Consider the following 11,921-nt stretch of genomic DNA (forward strand, 5'->3'; position numbering starts at 1 on the left):
TGTACCAACTATGCTAGACTGTCTAGTAATGGGCAGGCTGAGAAGTTTCTTTCCTGAACCTTTTCCTGGGGGAGTCCCTGGATCAGATTGAACCATTAGCTACTTTTTCACCAGATTTGGCACTCATGGCCTTATCCTGTACTCTAAGCATATTAATTAACAGTTCTAAGGAAGGATTCTTCCCTACACTCAAACCTCTCTCTATGCAGAGACTCCTTGCTCCTTTCCAGCTAAGGTGATCATATGCAAGTTTGGACAGTTCAACATTTTTGCCTGTGCCAGACATTTTTTAGAGAGAGTTAAAGTGAAAGAAAAAGAGAAAAAAGTTTTCAGAACTTTTTGGAAAGACAGAAAAAACTTTTTAAACTTTTAAGAACTTTTTGAAAGTTTAGAAGTACTTTTCAGCACTTAAAAAAGAGTGAAAAGAGGAAATGCAAAACTTTTTGGCTATGTGTATATACACTGACCTTGTTTTGTATATTTTTCTCTTATGAAAAGTACAATGACAAGAGTGGTAAGTAGTCTCAAGCACTTATCCCACCACTGCACAACCAATGTAGGAGGCTGGACTGGCTTGTAGTGAGTACCAAGGGGTACTTGCACCTTGCACCAGGCCCAGTTATCCCTTATTAGTGTATAGGGTGTCTAGCAGCTTAGGCTGATAGATAATGGTAGCTTAGCAGAGCAGCTTAGGCTGAACTAGGAGACGTGTGAAGCTACTACAGTACCACTTAGTGTCATATGCACAATATCATAAGAAAACACAATACACATTTATACTAAAAATAAAGGTACTTTATTTTTATGACAATATGCCAAAGTATCTTAGAGTGTACCCTCAGTGAGAGGATAGGAAATATACACAAGATATATATACACAATAGCAAAAATATGCAGTATAGTCTTAGAAAACAGTGCAAACAATTTATAGTTACAATAGGATGCAATGGGGAAACATAGGGATAGGGGCAACACAAACCATATACTCCAAAAGTGGAATGTGAACCACGAATGGACCCCAAACCTATGTGACCTTGTAGAGGGTCGCTGGGACTATTAGAAAATAGTGAGAGTTAGAAAAATAACCCTCCCCAAGACCCTGAAAAGTGAGTGCAAAGTGCACCAAAGTTCCCCTAAGGACAAAATAGTCGTGTTAGAGGGAAAATGCAAGGAAAACACAAATCAGCAATGCAACAACGATGGATTCCTGACTGAGGGTACCTGTGGAACAAGGGGACCAAGTCCAAAAGTCACAAGCAACTCGGAGATGGGCAGATGCCCAAGAAATGCCAGCGGTTGGTGCAAAGAAGCTCTTACTAGGCTGAAGAACTGTGAATACTGCAAGAACGACAAGGGCTAGAGACTTCCCCTTTGGAGGATGGATCCCCCACGCCTTGGAGAGTCGTGCAGAAGTGTTTTCCCGCCGGAAGGACGCCAACAAGCCTTGCTACACGCAAATTGGGCGTTTGGCGTTTTTGGACGCTGCTGGGGCCCAGGAGGGACCAGGAGGTCGCAAATTGGACCTGCAGAGAGAGGGGACGTCGACCAAGACAAAGAGCCCTCACTGAAGCAGGTAGCACCCGGAGAAGTGCCAGAAACAGGCACTACGATGATGCGTGAAACGGTGCTCACCGAAGTTGCACAAAGGAGTCCCACGTCGCCGGAGACCAACTTAGAAAGTCGTGCAGTGCAGGTTAAAGTGCCGTGGACCCAGGCTTGGCTGTGCACGAAGGATTTCCGCCGGAAGTGCACAGGGGCCGGAGTAGCTTGCAAAGTCGCGGTTCCCAGCAATGCAGCCCAGCGAGGTGAGGCAAGGACTTACCTCCACCAAACTTGGGCTGAAGAGTCACTGGACTGTGGGGGTCACTTGGACGGTGTCGCTGGATTCGAGGGACCTCGCTCGTCGTGCTGAGAGGAGACCCAAGGGACCGGTAATGCAGCTTTTTGGTGCCTGCGGTTGCAGGGGGAAGATTCCGTCGACCCACGGGAGATTTCTTCGGAGCTTCTGGTGCAGAGAGGAGGCAGGCTACCCCCACAGCATGCACAAGCAGGAAAACAGTCGAGAAGGCGGCAGGATCAGCGTTACAGAGTTGCAGTAGTCGTCTTTGCTACTATGTTGCAGGTTTGCAGGCTTCCAGCGCGGTCAGCGGTCGTTTCCTTATCAGAAGGTGAAGAGAGAGATGCAGAGGAACTCGGCTGAGCTCATGCATTCGTTATCTAAAGTTTCCCCAGAGACAGAGACCCTAAATAGCCAGAAAAGAGGGTTTGGCTACCTAGGAGAGAGGAAAGGCTACTAACACCTGAAGGAGCCTATCAGCAGGAGTCTCTGACGTCACCTGGTGGCACTGGCCACTCAGAGCAGTCCAGTGTGCCAGCAGCACCTCTGTTTCCAAGATGGCAGAGGTCTGGAGCACACTGGAGGAGCTCTGGACACCTCCCAGGGGAGGTGCAGGTCAGGGGAGTGGTCACTCCCCTTTCCTTTGTCCAGTTTCGCGCCAGAGCAGGGGCTAAGGGGTCCCTGAACCGGTGTAGACTGGCTTATGCAGAATTGGGTACCTCTGTGCCCAACAAAGCATTTCCAGAGGCTGGGGGAGGCTACTCCTCCCCTGCCTTCACACCATTTTCCAAAGGGAGAGGGTGTCACACCCTCTCTCAGAGGAAGTTCTTTGTTCTGCCATCCTGGGCCAGGCCTGGCTGGACCCCTGGAGGGCAGCTGCCTGTCTGAGGGGTTGGCAGCAGCAGCAGCTGCAGTGAAACCCCAGGAAGGGCAGTTTGGCAGTACCAGGGTCTGTGCTACAGACCACTGGGATCATGGGATTGTGCCAACTATGCCAGGATGGCATAGAGGGGGCAATTCCATGATCATAGACATGTTACATGGCCATATTCGGAGTTACCATTGTGAAGCTACATATAGGTAGTGACCTATATGTAGTGCACGCGTGTAATGGTGTCCCCGCACTCACAAAGTTCAGTGAATTGGCTCTGAACAATGTGGGGGCACCTTGGCTAGTGCCAGGGTGCCCACACACTAAGTAACTTTGCACCTAACCTTTACCAGGTAAAGGTTAGACATATAGGTGACTTATAAGTTACTTAAGTGCAGTGTAAAATGGCTGTGAAATAACGTGGATGTTATTTCACTCAGGCTGCAGCGGCAGGCCTGTGTAAGAATTGTCAGAGCTCCCTATGGGTGGCAAAAGAAATGCTGCAGCCCATAGGGATCTCCTGGAACCCCAATACCCTGGGTACCTTAGTACCATATACTAGGGAATTATAAGGGTGTTTCAGTAAGCCAATGTAAATTGGTAAAATTGGTCACTAGCCTGTTAGTGACAATTTGAAAGTAATGAGAGAGCATAACCACTGAGGTTCTGGTTAGCAGAGCCTCAGTGAGACAGTTAGGCACCACACAGGGAACATATACATGCACACCTATGAGCACTGGGGCCCTGTGTGACAGGGTCCCAGTGACACATACATATAGGCCACAAACCTATGAGCACTGGGGTCCTGACTAGCAGGATCCCAGTGACACATAACAACCATACTGAAAACATAGTGTTTTCACTATGAGCACTGAGGCCTGGCTATCAGGATCCCAGTGAGACAGTGAAAACAGTGACAAACACCCTGACATACACTCACAAACAGGCCAAAAGTGGGGGTAACAAGGCTAGAAAGAGGCTACCTTCTCACAGAGTTCAGTTGAGTATTCTAGAGTGATGTAGAGCAGAGTGGCATAGAGTCACATAAAGTGGCATTCTATGAAGTAGGGTGGCGTAGAGAGGAATGAAGGGAAGTGGCATAGAGTAGAGTGGAGTGGAGTGGAGTAGAGGGGCATAGCAGAGAGTGACAGGGTGGAGTGGCATAGAATGGAGTAGCATAAAGTGGAGTGAAGTGGCGTATAGTGGAGTGGCATAGATTAGAGTGGCATAGAGTGGAGTGATAGAGTGGAACAATGTAGATTAGAGTGGAGTAGAACTGAGTAGAGTGGAGTGGTATAGAGTTGCACAGTGTAGAGTACAGTGGCACTGAGGGGAGTAGAGTATAGTCATGCAGAGGAATACAGTGTGAGAAAGTAACTAAAGTGTCAATAGAGACGGCGTTTAGGGTGAAAAATAAGCTGTATGCTTGTCATGAATGTTGGAAAGCACATTGCACATCCAAGAATGATACGAAAACACTTTTAAAATATAAAAAATAGCGTACTGTAGAAAGACGAAAAGAACACATGTACTTGGTCCATCCTCCATGGAGGAATGAACACAAGAAAGGAAGATTCAGTCTATGGGAGCTAAGCAATCGAAATATTGCAAATGTGAGTGACATAGAAAACAATTAATGGTAAGTAAGCTATGGGCGTGTGGTAAGCCCACTGAATTCTAAACAATATGTCTCACAGCACATTCACTGTGTACGCAAGACATAAAAAGGTGTGACTAAGAGAATTCTGAGATTTAGAGATTGACAGCAATTCACAACCCAACCAAATTGAGCCCTATATAATAATTTACAACAGAGCCAAAGTACACCTTTTATACCCCCAATGGTGGAGGTAAGATATTCAGCAGACACGTGGTCTCCCAGTGCTAAAGGATTTTGGCTAGATATGAAGTGGGCGAAGTGCCCTGAAAACATTATAAAAGTAGGACACGTGCTATAAGCAGACATCACTTCCTTGGCAAGGCAGAAGAAAGGGCACTTCAGAGGGAAGAAATGAGAGGGCTGAGGAACAGACAGATAGCTCCCCTATGGGCAGAGGTGGCGGGAGCATGGAACACTCCTGACATGACTATGATGACGATGCAGATGGGCCTCTTAACTTGCGGAGTTAGGAGCACGACAAACACACCTCTCCTAGACCTCCCTGGAAGATCATACACTGGGGAGGGTTCCCCTGGGTCCCTTCCCCCCCCCCGGCTGGGCCCCATACAGCTGTAGACACACTCACACGATGCGTAGTTAGGTCTCGGTTTCTGGGCAAGTTGTTTGGCCTGCTTGTTATTTGTTGTAATAAGAGATGATGAGTACCTGACGTGCCAGAACTGGAAATGGTGGGAACCGACCACCCTGCTCCATGGGCATACAGCACTGAACCGGAGACCCACAGAAGGCCCACACTACAGATCACAAGCCTGCTTACAGATTGATGCAAGGAACAGCCCTCAGCGTGGTGGTAACATAATATAATAGCAGTAATGGGTAACTGTTCAAAAGTTGTCATGGAAAGGAGATTCATACAGCTCTGCAACCTGTTACAATCCTGTGAATAATATGTACCATCTGAAATACCAATAAATAAAACAAATAAAAAATCTACTGCACAACTTAGGGTAAGGCTGGTGTTGTAGTGGTAGATCTGAGGCCCTAGGAGAGCTGGAGACCCCACAGAGCTACAGCAGCTCAGAAGTCCACTTGGGCTTCATCAGGGACCCGTTTTGTGACTTGAAAACCCATTAATGCAACAATAAAGGGGTGAAGTAAATGTCATCAACATTGCATAAACTGGTGTTCTTTGCAGTTTTTTTTTATAAATAACAGCGCCTGGAAGCCCTTCTGACTGTGAAGGTTTGTTTAACAAATAGTGTTGTAACAACATAAAAGAGGGGGAACTGTAAGACAGTTGCACAGATAGAAGGACGGATAGAAGGTTAAACAGATCGTCATAAATAAGCCACATGCACCGATGCATCTGTACAGGTTTGTAGACAGAAAGGCAGGTATGTAGCTGTTAGTAAATCATGGATGAGATATAATCAGCTTCACAGAAACCGCTGTAAATCACACGCGCCTGCTTTAGAAAGAACCACGTCACAAAGACCTTGGTAGTCAGCATGTAGGCTTTAAAGTGTTAACATAAACAGAGATGGGCAGAAATAGGCAGTAAGGCAGATACCCAGATTGAAATAGAAAGGTAAATAGAAAGCACATGTAGTAATAGACGTGGACCGATAAGTATATAGAGAAGCAGCTGTTGGTACGAAAATGGGATCACATATGATCAACTTTGTGTGGACTGTCAGGATTTGAAAACGGTTGCTTCATACCAAAAAAAAACATAGCGCCAAGATGTCCTCCTCAATGTCCCTATGAGCGTTATAGTGTTAACAAAGCATACAGCCAGGCATCAACACTCTGTTAGACAGGTTCACAGTCACGCACAGGTAGGTGAGCAGATAGATAAGCAGGCACACGGGCAAAAAGATGGATGGACAGATGAATGGATCAATGGATGGACGGACCTCTCTGTTAAACATGAGTCAAATGTAGGGATGGGCGTAACCAGTGTAACTCACTGCAGTGTAACTACGCGAAATTACAGCAACATTATGTGAGGTTGTACAGAATTACACAAGGCTATTTTCCTGGTGCAAAATACACGCTCAGATCTGAAAGGAACCTGATATACACTTTGCACAAGAAAATCGCTCTAAATCCAACAGAACTGGCACAACAGCCGCTGCTCGCGCTCTTTTCCTCCGCTCTTGGGTAGATGTCTTTCTCCACATTACTCCAAATTCCACAAAGGAGCGTAATTGTGTAATTCACGATTCGACCACGACTAATAAACTTGGCTTAAGTTTTAAAACTTTCCCTCTAGCTGCCCGGTGATCCGTCGGGTGCGGGATGATGAAGCCAAACGCTGATTGGGTGAGCTCGCCTCTCAGTGTCCTTTTCCGTCGCCTCTTTCTTTCAGACCCTTGGGAGCTCAGTCTTACTTTCTATACAAATATTTATTTTTAGACCTTTTTTCTTTGCGGCCTGAATTGCTGCAAAAACTGATATTTGACTAGCAGGATCCCTTTCAACATTGAAAGCTACTCCGCGTCAGTACAGGAGCCTCGGCGCTGCAGGTACAGGAGACACAGACATCCATCCCTCTTGCTGACCGGGTCCCGTGAAACCAAACTGTAGCTTATACTTTTCACATCAGGACCGCCACAAACGTAAAAGCGCAGAAAGGTGAAATAAATAATAACATTGTTAACGCGTTCTTCAAAGACATTTAATTTCACCGTTGAAATTAGGTTCAAGCTCTTAACTCATGTAAATATTAAGAAGTGAGAATAAAAATGCTGTCCAACTGCCGTGACATTTCCACCCGCAATGCCGTGACTCGGATTCGAACCAAGGTTGCTGCGGCCACAACACAGAGTACTAACCACTATACGATCACGGCAAGCTACTTGGGCTCTGAGAAGACTACCCTGGTGTGGCTCTGATAGGCTTAAAAAAGGTCACAGTGTCCGTGGAGTGGATAGATTTAGCGTTTGTTTAAAACCCATCTTTTCAAGTTAGATCAGGGTCTTTTCTTTGAGTAGCAGATCACAGCAAATATTTACCTCTCTGCTTCCAGTGACAAGACTCCCCATAAACCAAGAAGCCCAGACTTCTTAACAAGATCCACCACTCTGCCCTGCAAGTCTCAAGTGTTCTATGAGTGCTGGGGTCGGGGAAGTGAACACTGCAAAAACTTAATCCACGGCCGACCAAACTCCTCCAGGCCAGGAGGGGTTCGGAACAGGCCCCCACATATTGTTGTTTTTTTCTTTTCTGGGTGTCTCTTCAGACACATTCAGCTGCTTGGTGCATACTGCTTTAGAGTTGCATTGTGTGGAATGAAGTGGCGTAAACTTGACTAGCAAACAATGGAGTGGTGATGAATGGAGGGTCATAGAAGGGAGTAGATTGAAGTGCAAAGAGTAGAGTGACGTAATGTGTCATAGAATACAGTGGAATATAATGAAGTGGTGTGCCTTGGCATGGCGTTGAATAGCATTGTGAGGAATGGAGTGGCATAGAGCAGAGTGGGGTAGAGAGGAGTGAGGTTGCATAGAATGGCATAGAGTAGCATAGAGTAAAGTAGTGTGGTGTAGAGTGGCATAGTGTGGTGTAGAGTGAAGTGGCATGGAATGGCATAGAGTCAGAGAACAGTGTGTCATGGAGAGGGGTGGCAAAGAATTAGGAGGAGTGGAGTCGGACTGCATGAAGTAGAGTGTTGTGGAGTTGAGTAGCATACAGTCGCGTTGCATGGAGTGACACTGTGGTGTAGAGAGGAGCAGAGAAAAAAGTGGCATAGAGTAGAAAGGCCTACAGGAGAGTAGTGTAGAGTGGCACAGCATAGAGTAGTGTGCAGTAGAGTGGCATAGAGTAGAGCGCATGTAGTGCCATTGAGTGATATTGTGTGAGATGGAGTGGAGTGGAGTACAGTGAAGTGGCATGGAATGAAGTAGTATAGAGTAGAGTGGGAGAGAGTAAAGTGGAGTGGCATAGAGTGAACTAGAGTAGAGCGTAGTGGGATAGAGTGGAGTAGCATGGAGTGGAATGGATTGGCACAGAGTAGGGTAGAGTGCAAAAGTGTGGAATGGCATGGAGTTGAGTGGAGTGGCATAGAGTAGAGTGGCATTCTGTGGGGTGGATTGTAGGAGGCTGGACTGGCTTGTAGTAAGTACCAAGGGGTACTTGCACCTTGCACCAGGCCCAGTTATCCCTTATTAGTGTATAGGGTGTCTAGCAGCTTAGGCTGATAGATAATGGTAGCTTAGCAGAGCAGCTTAGGCTGAACTAGGAGACGTGTGAAGCTACTACAGTACCACCTAGTGTCATATGCACAATATCATAAGAAAACACAATACACAGTTATACTAAAAATAAAGGTACTTTATTTTTATGACAATATGCCAAAGTATCTTAGAGTGTACCCTCAGTGAGAGGATAGGAAATATACACAAGATATATATACACAATAGCAAAAATATGCAGTATAGTCTTAGAAAACAGTGCAAACAATGTATAGTTACAATAGGATGCAATGGGGAAACATAGGGATAGGGGCAACACAAACCATATACTCCAGAAGTGGAATGCGAACCACGAATGGACCCCAAACCTATGTGACCTTGTAGAGGGTCGCTGGGACTATTAGAAAATAGTGAGAGTTAGAAAAATAACCCTCGCCAAGACCCTGAAAAGTGAGTGCAAAGTGCACTAAAGTTCCCCTAAGGACAAAATAGTCGTGTTAGAGGGAAAATGCAAGGAAAACACAAATCAGCAATGCAACAACGATGGATTCCTGACTGAGGGTACCTGTGGAACAAGGGGACCAAGTCCAAAAGTCACAAGCAGCTCGGAGATGGGCAGATGCCCAAGAAATGCCAGTGGTTGGTGCAAAGAAGCTCTTACTAGGCTGAAGAACTGTGAATACTGCAGGAACGACAAGGGCTAGAGACTTCCCCTTTGGAGGATGGATCCCACACGCCTTGGAGAGTCGTACAGAAGTGTTTTCCCACCGGATGGACGCCAACAAGCCTTGCTACACACAAATCGTGCGTTTGGCGTTTTTGGACGCTGCTGGGGCCCAGGAGGGACCAGGAGGTCGCAAATTGGACCTGCAGAGAGAGGGGACGTCGAGCAAGACAAAGAGCCCTCACTGAAGCAGGTAGCTCCCGGAGAAGTGCCAGAAACAGGCACTACGAGGATGCGTGAAACGGTGCTCGCCGAAGTTGCACAAAGGAGTCCCACGTCGCCGGAGACCAACTTAGAAAGTCGTGCAATGCAGGTTAGAGTGCCGTGGACCCAGGCTTGGCTGTGCACGAAGGATTTCCGCCGGAAGTGCACAGGGGCCGGAGTAGCTTGCAAAGTCGCGTTTCCCAGCAATGCAGCCCAGCGAGGTGAGGCATGGACTTACCTCCACCAAACTTGGGCTGAAGAGTCACTGGACTGTGCGGGTCACTTGGACGGTGTCGCTGGATTCGAGGGACCTCGCTTGTCATGCTGAGAGGAGACCCAAGGGACCGGTAATGCAGCTTTTTGGTGCCTGCGGTTGCAGGGGGAAGATTCCGTCGACCCACGGGAGATTTCTTTGGAGCTTCTGGTGCAGAGAGGAGGCAGACTACCCCCACAGCATGCACAAGCAGGAAAACAGTCGAGAAGGCGGCAGGATCAGCGTTACAGAGTTGCAGTAGTCGTCTTTGCTACTATGTTGCAGGTTTGCAGGCTTCCAGCGCGGTCAGCGGTCGATTCCTTATCAGAAGGTGAAGAGGGAGATGCAGAGGAACTCGGCTGAGCTCATGCATTCGTTATCTGAAGTTTCCCCAGAGACAGAGACCCTAAATAGCCAGAAAAGAGGGTTTGGCTACCTAGGAGAGAGGAAAGGCTACTAACACCTGAAGGAGCCTATCACAAGGAGTCTCTGACGTCACCTGGTGGCACTGGCCACTCAGAGCAGTCCAGTGTGCCAGCAGCACCTCTGTTTCCAAGATGGCAGAGGTCTGGAGCACACTGGAGGAGCTCTGGACACCTCCCAGGGGAGGTGCAGGTCAGGGGAGTGGTCACTCCCCTTTCCTTTGTCCAGTTTCGCACCAGAGCAGGGGCTAAGGGGTCCCTGAACCGGTGTAGACTGGCTTATGCAGAATTGGGCACATCTGTGCCCAACAAAGCATTTCCAGAGGCTGGGGGAGGCTACTCCTCCCCTGCCTTCACACCATTTTCCAAAGGGAGAGGGTGTCACACCCTCTCTCAGAGGAAGTTCTTTGTTCTGCCATCCTGGGCCAGGCCTGGCTGGACCCCAGGAGGGCAGCTGCCTGTCTGAGGGGTTGGCAGCAGCAGCAGCTGCAGTGAAACCCCAGGAAGGGCAGTCTGGCAGTACCAGGGTCTGTGCTACAGACCACTGGGATCATGGAATTGTACCAACAATGCCAGGATGGCATAGAGGGGGCAATTCCATGATCATAGACATGTTACATGGCCATATTCGGAGTTACCATGGTGAAGCTACATATAGGTAGTGACCTAGTGACCTATATGTAGTGCACGCGTGTAATGGTGTCCCCGCACTCACAAAGTTCAGTGAATTGGCTCTGAACAATGTGGGGTCACCTTGGCTAGTGCCAGGGTGCCCTCACACTAAGTAACTTTGCACCTAACCTTTACCAGGTAAAGGTTAGACATATAGGTGACTTATAAGTTACTTAAGTGCAGTGTAAAATGGCTGTGAAATAACGTGGACGTTATTTCACTCAGGCTGCAGTGGCAGGCCTGTGTAAGAATTGTCAGAGCTCCCTATGGGTGGCAAAAGAAATGCTGCAGCCCATAGGGATCTCCTGGAACCCCAATACCCTGGGTACTTCAGTACCATATACTAGGGAATTATAAGGGTGTTCCAGTAAGCCAATGTAAATTGGTAAAATTGGTCACTAGCCTGTTAGTGACAATTTGAAAGTAATGAGAGAGCATAACCACTGAGGTTCTGGTTAGCAGAGCCTCAGTGAGACAGTTAGGCACCACACAGGGAACATATACATGCACACCTATGAGCACTGGGGCCCTGTGTGACAGGGTCCTAGTGACACATACATATAGGCCACAAACCTATGAGCACTGGGGTCCTGACTAGCAGGATCCCAGTGACACATAACAACCATACTGAAAACATGGTGTCTTCACTATGAGCACTGAGGCCTGGCTATCAGGATCCCAGTGAGACAGTGAAAACAGTGACAAACACCCTGACATACACTCACAAACAGGCCAAAAGTGGGGGTAACAAGGCTAGAAGGAGGCTACCTTCTCACATGGATTAGAGTGGCATGGAGTGGCATACAGTAGAGTGGAATAGAGCTTAGTGGTGGAGAGTACAGTGGCTTAGAGTGGAGTATAGTAGCATGGAGTAGAGTAGCGTAGAGTAGAGAGGGGTGCAACGGAGTAGAGTGGCATAGAGTTGAGTGGTGTACAGTGGCGTAGAGTAGAATGGGATAAAATAAAGTGGCGTACAGTAGACTGGAGTAGAGTAGCATAGAGTGGAGAGGCATAGAGTGGAGAGGAGTAAAGTAGAGTGGAATTGTATAGAGTAGAGTTCAGTTGAGTATTCTAGAGTGATGTAGAGCAGAGTGGCATAGAGTCACATAAAGTGGCATTCT

At 47.5% G+C, this 11,921-nt stretch overlaps 1 non-coding gene across 1 annotated transcript; it reads right to left on the reverse strand.

The window, feature by feature from the left end:
• Positions 1-7,111: 7,111 nt before the first annotated feature.
• On the reverse strand, positions 7,112-7,183 carry TRNAH-GUG (transfer RNA histidin (anticodon GUG)). The gene has a single exon. It is a non-coding gene; the product is annotated as a tRNA-His (tRNA).
• Positions 7,184-11,921: the final 4,738 nt, after the last annotated feature.

Source organism: Pleurodeles waltl, chromosome 12, assembly GCF_031143425.1.
Source record: "Pleurodeles waltl isolate 20211129_DDA chromosome 12, aPleWal1.hap1.20221129, whole genome shotgun sequence".
NCBI lineage: Eukaryota > Metazoa > Chordata > Amphibia > Caudata > Salamandridae > Pleurodeles > Pleurodeles waltl.